The sequence below is a fragment of the Sinocyclocheilus anshuiensis genome, unplaced genomic scaffold (assembly GCF_001515605.1).
Source record: "Sinocyclocheilus anshuiensis isolate Anshui unplaced genomic scaffold, SAMN03320099.WGS_v1.1 scaffold218, whole genome shotgun sequence".
Taxonomy (NCBI): Eukaryota; Metazoa; Chordata; class Actinopteri; order Cypriniformes; family Cyprinidae; genus Sinocyclocheilus; species Sinocyclocheilus anshuiensis.
In genome coordinates this window covers 560150-577573 of record NW_015547665.1, presented here as the reverse complement: position 1 = coordinate 577573, position 17424 = coordinate 560150, and the positions used below count along the sequence as shown (strand labels likewise).

The window sequence follows — 17424 nt, the reverse complement described above, 5'->3', positions numbered from 1 at the left end:
TTCATTTGGGGGCTTTTCTCTGCAAATACTGATATACACGATAAATTTGATTAGTTAATTGCCATAATCATATCATTAATTTCATTAAAATCTTTAATTGATTAACAACATACAGTATAATACACTAAAATCATCAATAAACATCTACTTCTTGTGGAGCAACAACCCTGCAATTAACTTGTCCAAACATGTTGCTGCCAAGGTATTTACATACATAAATACATATATTTATGTTACAGATCAGGCATGTGATGCACTGATACTGATTACAGAATCATCTATTAAAACTTGTTGACAGTAGCACGCTGCTGTTAATTAATAGTGAAAAAGACTCCTGTTGGAAATGAACTGAGCAAAAACTTGATAAGATGACGAGGCAAAGGACGATAATGACACGTCATAATGTGCACGAAATGTTCTATTTCTGTAAATCTCTGGCAGACACAGACACATGCACACAAAGACTGAGGAAGGGGATGAGGCACAAGGTCAGCCAAACTGCAGCCTGCCCGGAGCAGACGGGGCTCAAGCGCCTTGCTCAAGGGCACAATGGAGGACGGTTGTACAGCGTAGTCTTTCAGATACACTCTTTTTGAAATTTCAATGATTCTTAGATTAAGTGAAGAACCCTCATATCAAGAATCCTTTTTCAGTGTATAGGGGGTTCTTGAGGCAAGATGGTTCTTTATTATTGGTTTTTGAGCCAATGAAAACATTTATTGCTCAGAGGTTCTCTTTCAGCACTCGAGAGACTTAATGGAATTCACAGATGTTCTTTACTGTATCAGATGTTTCTCTGAAGGCGCTGCTTAGGGTATACAAAAGGACTTAAAAAGTCAATAGTTGACATACAGTGAAATTACAGAGCTAAATTTGGTAACTGCAGTTTTTGATGACTGTAACCACTGTAACCAACAGTCAGTACGTTTACATGGACAGCAATACTCCGGTTTTAATACGATTAAGACAATACTCTGATTAAGAATCTACCCTTTAAACAGAGATTTTTGATTACCTTAATCCAGCTAAAGTCATAATCGAAGTAAACACTAATCGAATTAAGACATGTGGAGTATTCCTATTTTAGTCGCATTATTGATGTGCAGTAAAGACATGTACACACCTTAATCACATTATTACCGCCGTATATGACTTTGAAAAAAATGAAACACCCAAAACGAAGACGAACTATATGTTTATACGTGAAATTCCGGAGGGGATGTCGGATGGTGTCGCGTGGTGACGTAATGACGTGTGCCATTAATCCAACTATGTACTATAACATGTAAAACAGGAACATTAAAGGAATATTCTAAAAGCAACTCATGTAAACACCATAATCATAATATTGGCTTATTTAGAATAAGGTAAATAATTACATTACTGATGTCCATGTAAACGTAGTCAGTGTGTCTGGTCAGGTTGTGTGCAATGGGATTTATATATTTTTTCAAATAAAGACAAAGTAGCACTAATTTTACATACAGCACACAGTAAATATGACAATAATATGACAGCAGTAAATGGTACAGGAAATTATGCAGCATAGTTTGAAATCAAGGGTTTAAAGTTTGTCAATCGAGTACACACATTTTATGCAGTCTACAAATGCACACCTCAGAGGATCTCAGCTGAGTTTAACAAAGTTTGCAAGGTTAGTGAAATTAGTTTATTAGACATTCAAAGACTTGAAATGAAATGCATATTCGCTGAATGCTGACAATAGATGTGAAAGTATTATAGTGTTTGTGTTTCTTTCACTAATAATAGAAAAGCAAATGCTAAAATACGTTTTTGTATACCTTGTACTTTGTTTAAAAGTGCTGTGTAATAATGTATTAACCAGAACTGTTAAACAAAGACATGAAACTAATGAAGACAGAGAACAGGAGCTCTGTGCGCTCAAGCGCTGGCGTTTTCAGCGCTGTCAAAATAAAAGTCCCATGCGCCATAAAAATATTAAGCAGCACAGCCATTTTCAACTGTGATCATTCTAAGAAATGTTTCTTGAGCCCCAAATCAGCATATTAAAATTATTTATGAAGGATCATGTGACACTGAAGACTGGAGTAATGATGCTGAAAATTCAGCTTTATTACTTTACCATGACAAGAATAAATGATATTTGAAAATACATTGAAATAGAAAACAGTTATTTAAAAATGTAACAATACTTCTTGATATTGCAGTTTTTACTGTATTTTTGAGCAAACAAATGCAGCCGTGGTGAGCATAAGATAAGAATTTCAAAAACATTAAACAGTAAATGGATTTAACTGGAACAGTTTAAGAGTGTAGGATCTCACCGATTCCTTTGTTTCTCAACCCGATTTAAAAAAAGAAAGAAAGAAAGAAATATGAAGCATGTACATGTACTGACATACAGTTTGGTAAGAGTAAAGTGAGAAATGCAATCCTGCCTGAACAGACAGAGTATGGAAGTGAATCATAAGGGGTGATCAGTCCCACACACAGCTACTGTGGCCTAGTGCTTTGAACAGCTGCACATTTCTGCATCTAATCCTACGCCAGGCAGTCTTTGATCATGAGATGACTGCTAGACCATTATGACCAAACATGGACATTCTCTAAAGTCTATAAAACAGCACCTGAAACAAATAAAGATACAGCATCTGCATTTCAATGTGAAATGTCAAGCATTAAAAAAAGCATATTTAGCTGTGCCCTGGTGCATGCTGACACACTGAGCTGTGAGTGCTATCTATCTATCTATCTATCTATCTATCTATCTGTTTTAAAGGAAGTCTCTTATTCTCACCAAGACTCAATTTATTTGTTTAAACAAACAGAAAAAAAGTCAAATTGTAAATTATTATAATTTTAAATAACCATTTTCTCTTTTAATATATTTTAAAAATTATTCCTGTGATGGCAAAACCAAATTTTCAGCCGCCATTACTTCAGTCTTCAGTGTCACATGACTAGTGGTGAACCGATATTGTTTTTTTTGACAGCCGATGCCAATATCTTAGAGAGCATGGTTGCCAATGGCCGATATAAAGCCAATATTACTTCTATATTACTATATATAACTTTCCTGTTTGGACCTTCATATATATCTATACCTTCATATATATGTATATCTAAACAGTATATATACACACACACATATACAGTGGATACAGAAAATAATATGTTTTTTTTTTTTTCTGACAAGTTGGTGTTATATTTCTTTGGATGGTATAAGTGTTATAAGTTGTATAAAACAAAAACTGTGTCAGTTTTTATTTCAGGCTGCAAAGCAACAAAATGTGATTATTTTAAAGGGGGGTAATTCTTTTCTATACCCGCGGTATAATTTTTATTTATTTGAATATTTAAGAAATGTGAAATTTGAAAATGAATTTAAAAATTGAATGTGTAAAATAAATGTACTTTAGATGACAACTTGATTGATTGATTCTTTAATCCTATTATAGCATTTTTCACAAATAAAGAAATATTTAAAAATATATAACTAAAAAGGAAGTAAACACTGTAACCAACAGGGCACTCAATAAGCTGAGCAGTAGTTTGTGTGCATTGGGTATCATATATATATATATATATATATATATATATATATATATGTGTGTGTGTGTGTGTGTGTGTGTGTGTGTGTGCGTGTGTGCACATGCAACAGTTCTTTCTGGTCCTCGAATCTGATTTGCTGAGAGCCTTTTCCACGAGTGCGATATTCTAGTGATAACAGAGGTCCAACCATTTCATCGTTTGTATCACTCCACTTGGAGCATTTCACACAGCGAGTATCATGATGCCCAAATCCACTATAATTTTATAAATAATACAGCTTTTGTGTCACGGATGTAGCGTGTCTCCAGTGAAGCTGAACTCTCCTCCTGTTCGCATTCAATTCCCACGAACCGACCGTCACACAGAGTACACGCGATCATGCAGGATACAAATGCACACTTCACAAGATCTCAGTTATATTCACAGCTAGATTTGTTCAAATTATACAAATGAGTATTTGCTAAATGCTGACAGTAAACGAGACAGTATTATAATGTTTGCCTTTCCATTACTAATAATATAAAAGCAATCGTTATAATATTTTTGGTTACCTTTTAATTCCTTTGTTTAACAGTTCTATGTGATTATTAGATTATTAGACAGACTTCTTTCCAAAGTGTGAGAGAATATGAGCGCTGTGTGCTCAGGCACTTCCGTTCTCAGTGCCATCAAAATAAAAGTCTGGTGCGACATCAAAATAAAAGACCCACCTCGAACACATCGGCCAAACAGAAAAACGGCCAATGCCGATATTTGAAAAATGCCAAATATCGGCCGATATATATTGGGCAGTTTTTATTTATATGCTGTTTATTGTTGATGATCGCATTGTTTTTTATATGCATATGCATACATACGAGATCGCTCATTTCTGCGTCTTCCTCGCATTTGTTTTTAATTGGCACATTCTAGACTCATTCAGGAAATGCGTATTAGCGCCCCCGTGCATATAACAGCGAGAATGCGGAAACCCAGAAAATTCTGTTTGGCGGGGAAGCATTGTCACATGAAACCCGGAAAGTTCTGTGTTTGGCGGGGAAAGAGCTAATCAATGCAATCAATCATTGTTAATGCATCCTTGATTAATAAAATTATACATTTTTATCAAAAAAAAAAAAATCTTACTAACCCCACACTTTTGAATAGTAGTTTATATAGCAGTGACTTATTGTTTTGAAAGGCAACTCAAGCTGATGCATATAAGAAAGATCAGATTTAACATATTAACATAATCTCTCAAACTCTTATTGCCTGTCTTCATAATTCAGTCTCTCACCGTCACACACAAAGAAAAGCCTCTGGCCCAAGACAAATCCGAAAAACAGTAGGAATTATGAGGTTAACATTTCACTCTAAATTAATTAGCCTGTGTGTCTACTTCACTATACAATATTCATAAACTTAGTGTCGCACAAAACGCAGAAGGCTGCTGAACAGGGAATCTAAGCTTAGCCCTTAAAAGCTGCTTTCAAAGGTTTTTTTTAGTTGTTTCACCCGTTCTTCTCCCAAATAGACTGTCATTTCCCGTGAAGGCAGCACTAAGAGGGAAAATGACCTCATTCGGTCCTGAATGCAGCCACCAATCTCCATGTTAGCCGATTGTCCTTTACAACCCGCGGGAAAGAAGCGACGAGAGGAATAGGAAGAAAGAAAATAAGTGAGGATGAGAGAGACATGTTGGTGGTCTGCCAGGGAGAGGGATCCTTTGTATAGACCCTCTCTTCTGATATACCCTGAAGAAAGAAAGATAGAGAAAGAAAATAAAAGAACGGGAAAGAGAAAGAGATGAGGGGAAAGGAAGGTTCACATATAGAGGCATTGCGGAGATTAAAAGAACAGGGGACAGACTGAAACTTGACAAAGGTCTGAAAGCTTTATCTTCTAAGAAAAGACCTGTAAAGCTCCATCTGATCCCAAAGCACCACTTACAGTATGGAAGCTTTCCTGTAACTTGATTTGAAGCGACACTGACTTGGCTAAAGATGTGTTATCCAGTCTCCCAATGACAGTAACCGAATGTAAATTAATTTCTTATTTCATATCTTTGTAAGCCAAGTCCATCTATAATAGCATCTAAGAACTGCAGTGAGTCACTGTGGTACAGCCCAAAATAAGTAGGTGGCCATTAAGGCGCTACTGTTAGGAGAGCAAAGGATTTATCATACAGTATTGAGTGATGGCAGATCGTTTGTCCACTGTGTACCATTCCGGAGTCTTTTAAAGCATCTGAAATTACATTCTAGCTTAGGTCTGCCATTGTAACTTTATTTTGGTTTCTGCTTGAAGTGCAGCAATACATCACACAAAATAACGAAGGACAAGTTTTTTTTTTGGCTTATACAGGACTTTCACTTAAGCTGTAGTGATCCCTCCTTGGGGGCATTTGGGAATGTAGGAACACAGGTAAAGTATAAACAAGAGCTGGAACAGTATTTCAAAATGACACAGAATGCTGTTCTAAGCTAAATAAAAGCTGACATCTTAATGACACAAAAACATCCAAACTCTATTTTAATGCTATAAATATTTTATCAATATATACATTACCATTCAAAAGTTTGGGGTCAGTAAGATTTTTTTTACTGATACTTTTATTCAGCAAGGATGTGTTAAACTGATCAAAAGTGACAGAAAAAGACTTGCAAAAAGGCAAAACGGTTTCCACAAAAATATTAAGCAGCACAACAGTTTTCATCAATGGTGATAAGAAATGTTTCTTGAGCAGCAAATCAGCATATTACAGTGATTTCTGAAGGATTATGTGACACTGAAAATTGGAGTAATGACTCCAAGTAGTAGGAGTAATGTAATGTTAAAGTATATTAAAATAAAAAAAACAGCTTTTATAAATTGTAACAATATTTAACATTATTACTTTTGTTTACTATATTTTTGATCAAACAAATGCAGACTTGGTGAGCATAAGAGACTTTAGAAACCTTTTTAAAAATCCAATCGGCCCCAAACTTTTGAAAGGTAGCTACATCATTATTTGAAGAAGTATTAAAGGGGTCCTATTATACCCTTTTACAAAATCTTGATTTGGATTTGGGGTGTACTAAAATAGGTTTTCATGCTTGATTGTTCCAAAAACGCATTATTTTTCACATATCTAACATTATTGCAGCACCTCTCTTCCAAGTCTGTCTCAAACGCTGTTTAGCTCCTGTTTAGATGAAACCCCTCCTTCCCAAACACGAAATGTGCTCTGATTAGTTAGCTGGCCCAGTGCATTGTGATTGGCGAACCGCTTAAGAGCGTGTTCCAGAAATGTCACGCCCCTTCCCATAACTGCGAGTTTCATCTGCTCAGCTGTAAATATTAACGATGGTGTCAATTTTGCCTTAATAATTCAAGTCTGTTTCAGACCCTGAGAATGTTTACGAACAAAAGGATCTTACAGAACCTTTGCAAGCACATATAACGGGGTTTTGCAAACCAGGGTGGAAGAAGCAGCATCTCTTTGCCATGGTGACAACATGCTGGGGGATTATTTAAATGAGTGACAGTGTGATTTCACAATATCCAGACGAAGCACACTGTAGCCCAGAAGAGCCGTTTGTTGTAGTTCTTGAGAAGTCTTTTCTGTTAAAGAGAATATCTCTTTTCAGAGTGGACTTTGAGCTTTGTAACCTTGCAGATCTTTTTTATGCTCAAACAGCAACTAACTAAAGGTTGAAAAAGAGAAAAAGCATATTAGGACATTTGAAAAATTAACTAATGGGACTACATAATGTTTTTGCTAAAATTACACAAATAAATTACATCAAACAAAAAGCAGCTGCTTTGTTGTTGTTTTTAACGTTTTTTTAAACATATTTTTGTCATTTTTACTATTACATATTTTATTTCAAATATTTCTTTTTTATATTAGGACACAAAAAACTATGTGACATAAACCGATCCAGTGCAGAGAGTTTTATTGTGGCTGACATCATCAAAGAGTGACATCAGCAAAGTGTCTTATAAGCTTGTTAGAGATGAGTTGGCTTTTACCCTTCAAGTGGGTTTTTCTGTGAGTTACTGTGTTTTTTATAGGCACTTATTTGGCACAGCTGGTGACATCATATGATCTAATGTGCCAGTGCAACCTCAATCTATTGTTAAATAAATAACAATAAAATTTTTGAGTATGTGGGAGATGGATAAGCGAAAAAGGAAGGACTGTGTGTCTGTACACGTCCGCCTGTAAGTGTATGTTACATATTTAATTTATGTCAGCCTCTCTATTTTGTTCTTTTCTCCGATAATGCACCTCTCTAATACAGATGGGATAAAAGCAGCTTCAATGGGGCAGAAAACAGCTTTAGTGTTTAATTCGCCTGGCTCTCTTTCCTTCTTTTCCTCCAGTTTTCTTTCTCTCTCTTTCTTTCTGCCCTCTCATATAGACCCTAAACGCATATGCCCAGACCTCATTCTAGAAACTGAACATGTGAACCACATAAAGCAGCTCATCGAATATTCAGTCCTGCCTCCTCAGTGTGCATTAGGGCTTGTGTGTTAGTGCTCCCTGCCCTTTCTTTCCCATATGAGAGGCGGAAGCATGGTTAAAAAGATGCATCCCAGCGCCTTCATTTTTAATAACATGAGAACGAAAATCTGGGTTCATAGTGAAGCGAAGCATCCTCCAGGACCCCCACTTACACACTCTCAAAACACACTCATGCACCCCCCAGAGTACACAGCAAAAAGACATGCAGTTGAACTTGATCAAAGCAGGCCAAGAAACACAGCGGTACAAGAGAGAAAGGATGTATAATACTACAGAGATAAAGGCCATTCTGAAACATTTTAAAGGGATAGTTCACCCAAATATTAAAGTTCTGGAATTATTTTTAAGTCGCTCCAAACCTAAAAGCTGTCATTTTTTTCAATGGATCACAAAAAGACACATTTTGAAGAATCTTTACACGATTCTGTCCAACTCCTACTTGTTCAAATCTCTCCTTTTGTGTTTCATGACAAAAAAGATGACTAATATAACAGGTGCTGCAGTTAGAGATCAACCGATAATCGGGATGGGTCTACCTACAAATAGTGCTTAATAATAGTTGATAATATTACTGTACATCCACTTGTGGTATACTCTTGAGTAAAATTATACTCTTTACTTAATTTTCATACAATTTGTGATTTGGCAAGACAATCATGTTGTGTAGAAAATAAGTCCTGTGGTAACAGCATCTTGTATGCAAAAGTTACAATTTAGAATGCCAAATGTTAACATGTTCTATGGTACTTTGAAATCAATTAAATATGTCTAACACTAAATTGTAACATTAAACTTAACACAGTTAACACATTTACCTAATTTGACACTGAAGCAGTTTCATTCTGTTCAGTCTAATCAGAAAGGCTGAAACCAAACACATCACAACAGAGGTTATTTATATAAATAATTTAAAAAGTGCTGAGAAAAGGCTTACTTCATTTGTTTGCAAATACCATTTGATTTAATTGAACTGTAACCGTTTATTATCATTATATGTAGCAGATTTGGATCAGTGCATATTAGAGTTCATGATAGTTATGACTCTGGGAAAGAAACTTTCCTTGAATCTATATGTCCTTTTTTTAATGGACCAGTAGCGCCTGCCCAAGGGCAGCAGGTCAAAATTTTACTATTAAAAGCAAGAATATGCAAGAAAATTAATACATGCCTATGTACACTTCCACTTTTTTTCAAAGAAATGTATACTTCTATTCAGCAAAGATGCATCAAACTCAACAAAAGTGACAGTAAAACATTTATAATGTCACAAAAGATTACCATTTCAAATAAATGCTGAAATGCTGTTCTTTTGAGCTTTCTATTAATAAAAGAATCCTGGAAAAATTCTAAGCACAATAACCATTTTCAACTGTGATAAGAAATGTTTCTTGAGCACCAAATTAACATTTCAGAATGTGACACTGAAGGCTGAAAATTCAGCTTTGCCATCACAATCTTACTGACTCCTTATTAAATGTGAAAAGGATCAGACAGTAATTGTGATATTTTCCATCTTTCTATTTCTGTTTATTTCAGACTTGGAAATGCATTGGGCTTTACGTGTTATTGCACAGCCAATATAGCCAGGGCTGTATCAGCTTGAGTATCAAAAGAACTCTGGGAGATGATTTAAAGAAGGGATGAGAAGTGTTATGGGAAACAGCAAGCAGGGGGCCTCTTAATGTTTGAGTTTCATTCACATCAGCCCCAGCATTTGACTCCCTAAGCAGTGCTTCCCTCCTGAAGAGTCTCTTCAATTATTACCCTCCAAGCTCTACAGCAGCACCGGGGCCTAATGTGTCAAAAAACGAAGTCGGAGGATGTAGCTCAGAGGAAATTAGATAATGATAAATCTGAACCTTATGAATTCTAAGCACCTTTCAATATATACTTGCCATCACAAATAACTTGTCATACATACAATGAGAGCATAAGACAGTAAAACAAAAATATAAAGCAGCACGTAATCATAGAAAACTAAACGCACATTGCGTAAGAATTAAAACTTTAAAAACACTGTCAGGTTAAAGTGAGAAATAGTTCCTAACCATGAGCTTTGACAAAGTAGCACAATCCACTTACTTTGTAGTTGTATTTCATCACTGTTAAAAAAGATTGTGTGTTCATCTAAAATTATCAAATCACTATTTGGAAGGATAGTTTGAAGTGAATTCAGCCAGATGATGCAACAGGATGACATGGTCGCCTACAAGAAGTTTCTACAGTTCATGCGGATGAACACTGTGTAGTAATAGCCTAACAGTCAAATTTATCAGTTTGATAATGTATTAAAACATCATCAGATTGATGTTTAATGTAAAAATGAAAACAGCATCAATGAATCGATTTGCAATCATAAACTTTCTTCGATGCTAAACTGTCAGCTTTGTCACTAACCCGGCCGCAGGTTTCTGTCACACCCACACAACTGCAACCGATTTTGCTATAAACACAGCTCATTGCCAACTTTGCAGAAACAAACAGACAGACAGAGGGACAGTGACAGAAAGACTGGCAATCCGTCAGGCTATATCTGATGCAGATGGCATGCTGATAAAGAAAATCTGTCAGGTATCTGAATTGTGTCTCGTTTAATGCCACACAGCTAGACAATCCAAAACATGACATTGAATATTTGAAATCAAGCTTTCTGTTTAGGCCTTGATGCCAGATATGATGAAATATTCTGAGGTGGGTTGCTGTAAATGTCTAGGCAAAGTAGACAACAAATAAAGCGCATACCGCCAGCAAGAGAGGAATCCATGCTTACCTTTTCGGCCATTGTCATGGCAGAGCCACCATGGATTCCCAGTATGGGCATGGAAGTCTGAGAGGAAACAAAGTCCAGCATCTGTGCCACAGCTTCCTGGTCTGTGCCGTCTCCATAGACCAGCCCGTGCAGTCTCTGTCGGGACATGAGCTCACACAGGTGTGTAAGCATGCTTCCTGGGTCCGTCTGGTTCACCTGGATGCTGAGAACAGTCACATCCAGAGGCGCACCTATCCCACGAGCCGGACGCAGGGCTGATTCAGATACGGTGGGGGTCTGGCCCAATATCACAGCTACACTCAGGGACGGAGGCTTCTCTGCAGCCTGCGACCAACCCAGCAAAGCCCATAAGACCATCAACCAGACTACAGTTCCCATCATTCCTGGCTTCAGCCCCTGTCAAGATGAGACATTTTAAAAGGATGCAAAACACAGTCAGTCTTACCAAATCATGCTTACTAGATCCAAACTAGACCAAAATCAGATAACACACAGACATAAATTACATCTGACCTATTACTTTGCACGCAATGATTCAGTGGAGGGGGACTGGAAATGAATGGGAAGCGAATCTCTGTTCAACTACTCAATAATTTCAAGTCAATACTTTTCTATTAGTCTAAACAGTTAAATAGAACAGTGGTTCACTTATTAGCAATTAACTCTGATGTACAGTCTTGCAATATGTCAGTGTGGTTACATTTAAACGGGCCGTCTAATTGATAGAACTCTTCAATAGTTTATTACGATTCTAGGTGGAATTTGATGCCTGAATGATTCCAGATGGCTAGTGTGTCTGTCTCTTAAATTATAGTAATAATTGATGAAACCATGCACTAACTGGAGTGCATTATAACTTCATGAGTGAAGAACAGCTTACACATGGTTAAATTTAAGTGCACTGATGTCAGCGGTTCAAAGATGGTTCAATCTCAAGAGATTGAATGTAAAACTCAACCTCAGTAAGGAAGAAACTGTACTCATTGCTTAAAGGAATAGTTCACTCAAAATTGGTCATCATTACTCACCCCCATATCATTGCAATTCCACCTGACTTTCTTGTGTTCCGTGGAACACAAAAGGAGATGTAGTCTGCTACAGGAGCTCTATTCCATACAACAGTGTACTCGACAACTCAATCGGCACCTACCCCTGTTCATTTTCACTGTATGGAAAACAGCAGTGTGAACATACTTCAAAACATCTCCTTTTATGTTACTCAGAAGAAAAATCATACAGATTTGGAATGACTAAACGGTGGGTGAATGACTGACAATATTCCTTGAAGTTAAAAAACATATATATCGATTGTTGTCCTGTTCATTTTGGCTCCTTTTATCAAGGTAGAGATACTTTGCTATCAAACATGCTTTTAGAGAGTAACATGACCCCTCCTCCTCCTGTTGGTGTGAGCAAGCGGTCAGTCACGTGTGTGTAGGATGACCGAATTTAAGGAGCTGTCCCTGGAACTTACGCGATCGGCAACCAGACGTTTTTTGTCTTATTGTAAGCAACTCGTCTCTGTTCTGGACTTGTACAAACTGCGCTGCAATGCAATCGTTTTCCAAAATGTCATTTATGTGAAAATATGAAGTGTGTAAACGCCCTTTACAGAAAAAATGACAGAAAAATACTGTAGCGGTGCAGGACCATCACTCACTGTTCATGATGCACGAACTATTGGAAGAAAATCCTCAATACTGATTTGGGGGTTTATATGAATTTGGAAGAAAATCCTAAATATTGATTTGGGGGTTTATATGAATGTGTTTCTGAGGGGAACTGACTGTCTTCAGAAACATTTACGTCGTTTTTTTTTTTCTCGGATCTGTATAGTTCATAGTAAAGCAGTGTTTCAGCTCAGTGCTGCTTTGTTTACAGCGGTAACCAAGGAAACACTGTATCTTGTGTTCCATTAGCGCCTCCTGCTGTCAGAGAGTGAATCTGCGTCTCATTCAGAGCTTCTGCTGTTTGCTTCGCTCAGGCATGTAAGCTAGTCAGAACGGAACATTATGTTTTTGCTTCAAATTGGGTTATTATTAAATCAAATTATGTATATGAAATTATATAACTAAATTATATGAAATGATATAAATGATATGTATATGAATTATATAACTAAAATTAAATAACTGTAATTACAGATTTAGGTTAAATAAAGTCTTTATTTTTCTTCTTTTTAGGAAACAAATCAAAGCAAAAATACTACTGTTCCTAATATTCTGTATGTTGCTCAAAAACAAAATTTTGTGTTCAGCGGAAATTTTTTATTTTTTTTTACCCAGTCCTTTAAAAATAACACATTTTAGAGCTGTAACGACAATACAGTGATACCGTGAAACCGTGATATTTTTGCTTAAGGTTATCATACCGTCAAAATCTCATACCGGCCCATGTCTAATTGTAACCACTCTAAGTTTGTCTGCCTTGGGAAAGCTAGTGTGTCTCCGACATAGTGATGATAACACCTAGCCCTCTGGATATTGTTAGCCGCTTATCGACCACGCCTGTTTTGGATTACTCTGCTGTCTTGCCCTCAATATACCCATTTGCCAATGTTTGATTTATGCCTGTTATGCCAGCGTTGCACATGGATCCGCACGTCTCGTCAGCCCCGTAACACGTTCGTTGTAGTTTTTGAAAAGTGATTTCTGTTAAATAAAATATCTCCTTTTGAAGTGGACTTTGAGCTTTGTAACTTTGCAGATCTTTTTTATGCTCAAACAGCAACATTACAGACCAACCAAAGTTGAAAAAGTGAAAAAGCATAATAGGACCCCTTTAAATAAGATCTATTTATCTAAAACAACACATATAATAATATAAAGAAAAATGGTTATATTTAGATATTTGACGTGTGTGTGTGTGTATACACAACCACACACACACACGCACACACACACACAGACAATTGATTATTATTGATATTTAATAATAGTTTTAATAACAACATTGATATAGCAATGCATGAACAGAAGAAAAGTGGATGACTACCACCTGATGTATTATATAATTCCTCCTACAATGTCATTTTTGAATAACTGAAGCAAATACTTTTTTAATACTTGACAAATTAATCATTTATTGATGCGTTTTCAATAGTTGGCAAACATTTATAGGAGATAGTAAGAGGGTTTCACTTCTGACAGCTAAAACATTCAGCTGTATTGTGAAGCATACTAATTAGTGCCAATCACATAATTGCGTAATTGCTTTCTTGATGGTTGCACTGGCAGTTTGTGAGGGTACAAAAGTGGTACATGCCTCAATGACCACATTAGAGATTCCAGAGACAGGCTGTTGTGCTCTGTTGCCCCTGTAACTTTCTCATTTAGCATACTTGCTAACGTCCATAATTTGCATACTCACCGAACTACCCCAGCAAAGCAACCATGCCCTTAAGTCTAACCCGGAGTAGCACTCGGCATTTGCAAATGTAGAGCATCACTCTACATCTTGTTCTGCATGTGCATCTGTCAGATTTGTTGGATACTTTACAAGTAAACGGTGTATAATGTTTTCAGTCACATTAGACATCACCTTCACCCTAAGCTTGCAGGATACAACAGAAGAGAAGCCAAGGTTCAAAATAAAGACAGTTAGTTTCGCTCACATACAGAACCAGGCCCATGGCTTTTTATGCATCAAAATTTAAGCAACGCTACCAGAAACGTCTTGCCATTAGGAGTGTTTGTACGAGTGAGGTTTGAATATATGTCTGAAAGTACCAACCACAGTTTTGATGGTCTGTCACAGCCCATATTTCATAATTCAGAACCACAACATAAAGTGCCAAGTGCAGACTGGCTCCTCTGTTAGCAGAATATCACCGCTGAGATCACTTCTCTTCGCAGGCGAATGGGGAGGTTGTGGGTGGATTTCTGAGTTTGACTGTGTGGAAAGTTGGAGGGGTCAATAGTTACGAGTACTCTCAAAATAAGCACCTGCACTAGGTCCTTTTCCTCCATCCATCTCTTTTTCTGACCAGCATGTACACTCATATATTCTTCTCTTTAAGGTCCAAAACATATTCTACCTAAGTAAATGAATGCAGACACTTCTAGCTTTGCAAGCTTATGAAATGTGTGGAAAACTATGGTATTATAGCCTATAGTCTTATAAAGTCTCTCAGGTCAACTAATTGTTGTGGTGAAGCAACAGTTTGAAGAAAATCTTGCTATGGAAGTTTAAAGTCAGTATGCTTTATTGCAACTTTCATTTTAAATGAAATTTTATAGCAACTTTCATTTTAATTGTCAGAAATTGTAAAGGTAACTCCATTGCCCCCTTGAGTCCTGAGGTGTTTTACCACCATAAGAGCACACAAGTATGTTCAACAGGGCAGTGCATTAGCCAAACACTCATGTCTGTGTTCTCGTATATAGATTAAATTATGCTTCTGGCCTAAGGCGTCACATTGGCCCAATATAGCAAATGTAAGAATGCATTGCTGTATAGCTGTGTGTTCAGTTAATGTCATTTTATCAATATGTGTATAAGTATCTCTATACATGAATGTGTGGGTAGGGACTCGGGAGGGGGTGGTTTGAAATATTTCAGCTTCTAAAATTGTATCCTCCATTGCAGGAAAGACTATTTCAGGCCTGGTCCTGTAAGCAAGAGGAAAACATCAAAAATGTGCTTGGACAACGTGACTGCACCCAAATCTGCAAGTCCCTCATTCCTCTTTTAGACTGAACCGGCGAAACAACGGCGCCCCCTGTCGGATCTCCCTGTCAGCCGCTTCACACATATTACTAAACGTTCAATTTTTAAATCGTAGCTTACCTTGCGTGTCACGAGGTTTCAGTGAAGAAGACTCGCCGTGGTTGAAATGTGCCATCTGTGAAACTGACCGATATCTTGTGAATGTTATCCACGAAGATTTCCTCACAGAGAAGGCGCGTTTGTCGGCGCATTTTTTTCAGACCTTCGGCGAACCACCTTGACAGGAGCTTAAGTATTCAATGTTCTGGAAAAAAGTCAACCAAAATCCTTACACCAGGTCAGCAAAAATGACAGAGCTCATTAATTAGTGTATTTCTATAACTTCTCGCTCGTGTTCAGTAGTCTATGAGAGAAAAGCCACACCAAAAGGCTTCGTGAGTGGGCTCGCGGGGAAACTGATCTGCGTGGAAGCGTAACGGTTCTCCCGCACGGAATCAATAACCTCAGAGGCTGACTACAACATAACCGTGTTTTAAAGAACACAGTGAGCTTCGAGAGTGTAGTCAGTGATTAAAAGGTGTGTGTTTAAATAACGGCCGGTGTGGTATTCCCCTCACGCGCGCTCGGGGTTTGTCTCTATGTAGGGCGCTCGCTCGCGCAGCAGGTGTTGCGCATCAAGGCGGTTGAAATAATTTCTCCCGTCCCAAAAATAAGCCGACGATTTCGTCAACGGGAAGCTCCAACGACTCCCATTTGGCTGAGAGAGCGAACCCACATTTGGTAAGGACAATAATACGTGAATAATACGTTCTTTGATGTTTTATTGAAAGTAAAAAGAGAACAACTCACCTAATATCCTCGTTATACATTTCCAATATACCAGTCAGGAAATTAAACCGTGTCCTCAGTCTTCAACGTATAACCTTGATCTTTCTTTATAAACAAATCCGTCAAATTCAGCGCTCCTAACGGCGTAATTCCACCAGTGTCCTTGCGTTTACCGTGTCCATTCCTTACAGAGATTAACCAGAAAAAAGGAAAGGGGAAACACATTCAGTGATTCAGTCGACATACAACAACCACATGGATTTTTCACCTTAATATTTCTGTTATTTTTTTCTGAGTCTCGAGCGCTTTCCGCAGTGGAGCTTGTGGAACAGGTCCGCGTGCCTCCTCCGAGGGGGGTTCCGTCAATATCGCATCCTTTCGGAGAAAACAACAGTAACACGCCGTATTCAGTCGTTAAAACGTCGATAACGGGGATGAGATCTATTTTAGATACAGATTCCTCTGCGACACCATCGACTGAACGCGAGACATCGTGGCAAACTGTCGAGCGCATGTACGCTCCTTAACATCTTAGCGCGGATCTGAGACTGTACTTGCCAATGCCTCCTACGCGCTCCGCGCCAAATTCAACTCAATTCTCTTACCTTGCCACCTATAATTAAACACAAACGTACGTTTCATAAGTGTATGTATACGGATTTGATGCCTGTCTATGCAAACAGACTAGTCTTATCGCTTATCTATTTGAGGAAAACATTTGGTTATGAGGTGCGTTCATATTTCCATCCAACTTTACAGACCATTGCTCTCAGACGCACACTCCATGAATCGAGTAGATGTTAGATTGAGTGTGTGTGTGTCTCTCTCTCTCTCTCTCTCTCTCTCTCTCTCTCTCTCTCCATCACACACATGAATACAGTCAAATGATAATGAGCGCCATTAACAGTCCCTGCGCACGGTGGGCGCGTCAAAACTGTGGAAAATTCAAAACCACACGAAGCCTCAGTAAACAAGCCATTTTCTCGCTCGATGTTGTAAACCCATGTCCTATCTACGGTCGCCTCCTCCACGTGTTAAAGAAAGCAAAACAGTTAAACGAACCGACTCCTGTCTGTTTCAATGAAAACGGTGATTTTGCGTTTGCTCCGTTTGCACCAAAATTTGTGGTTCG

General features: G+C 37.7%; 1 pseudogene; it reads right to left on the bottom strand.

The window, feature by feature from the left end:
* The window catches only part of LOC107702533 (glutamate receptor ionotropic, NMDA 2A-like), an 81420-nt pseudogene extending 65334 nt beyond the window's left edge, over nt 1–16086 (bottom strand).
* Between the last annotated feature and the right edge of the window lie 1338 nt (nt 16087–17424).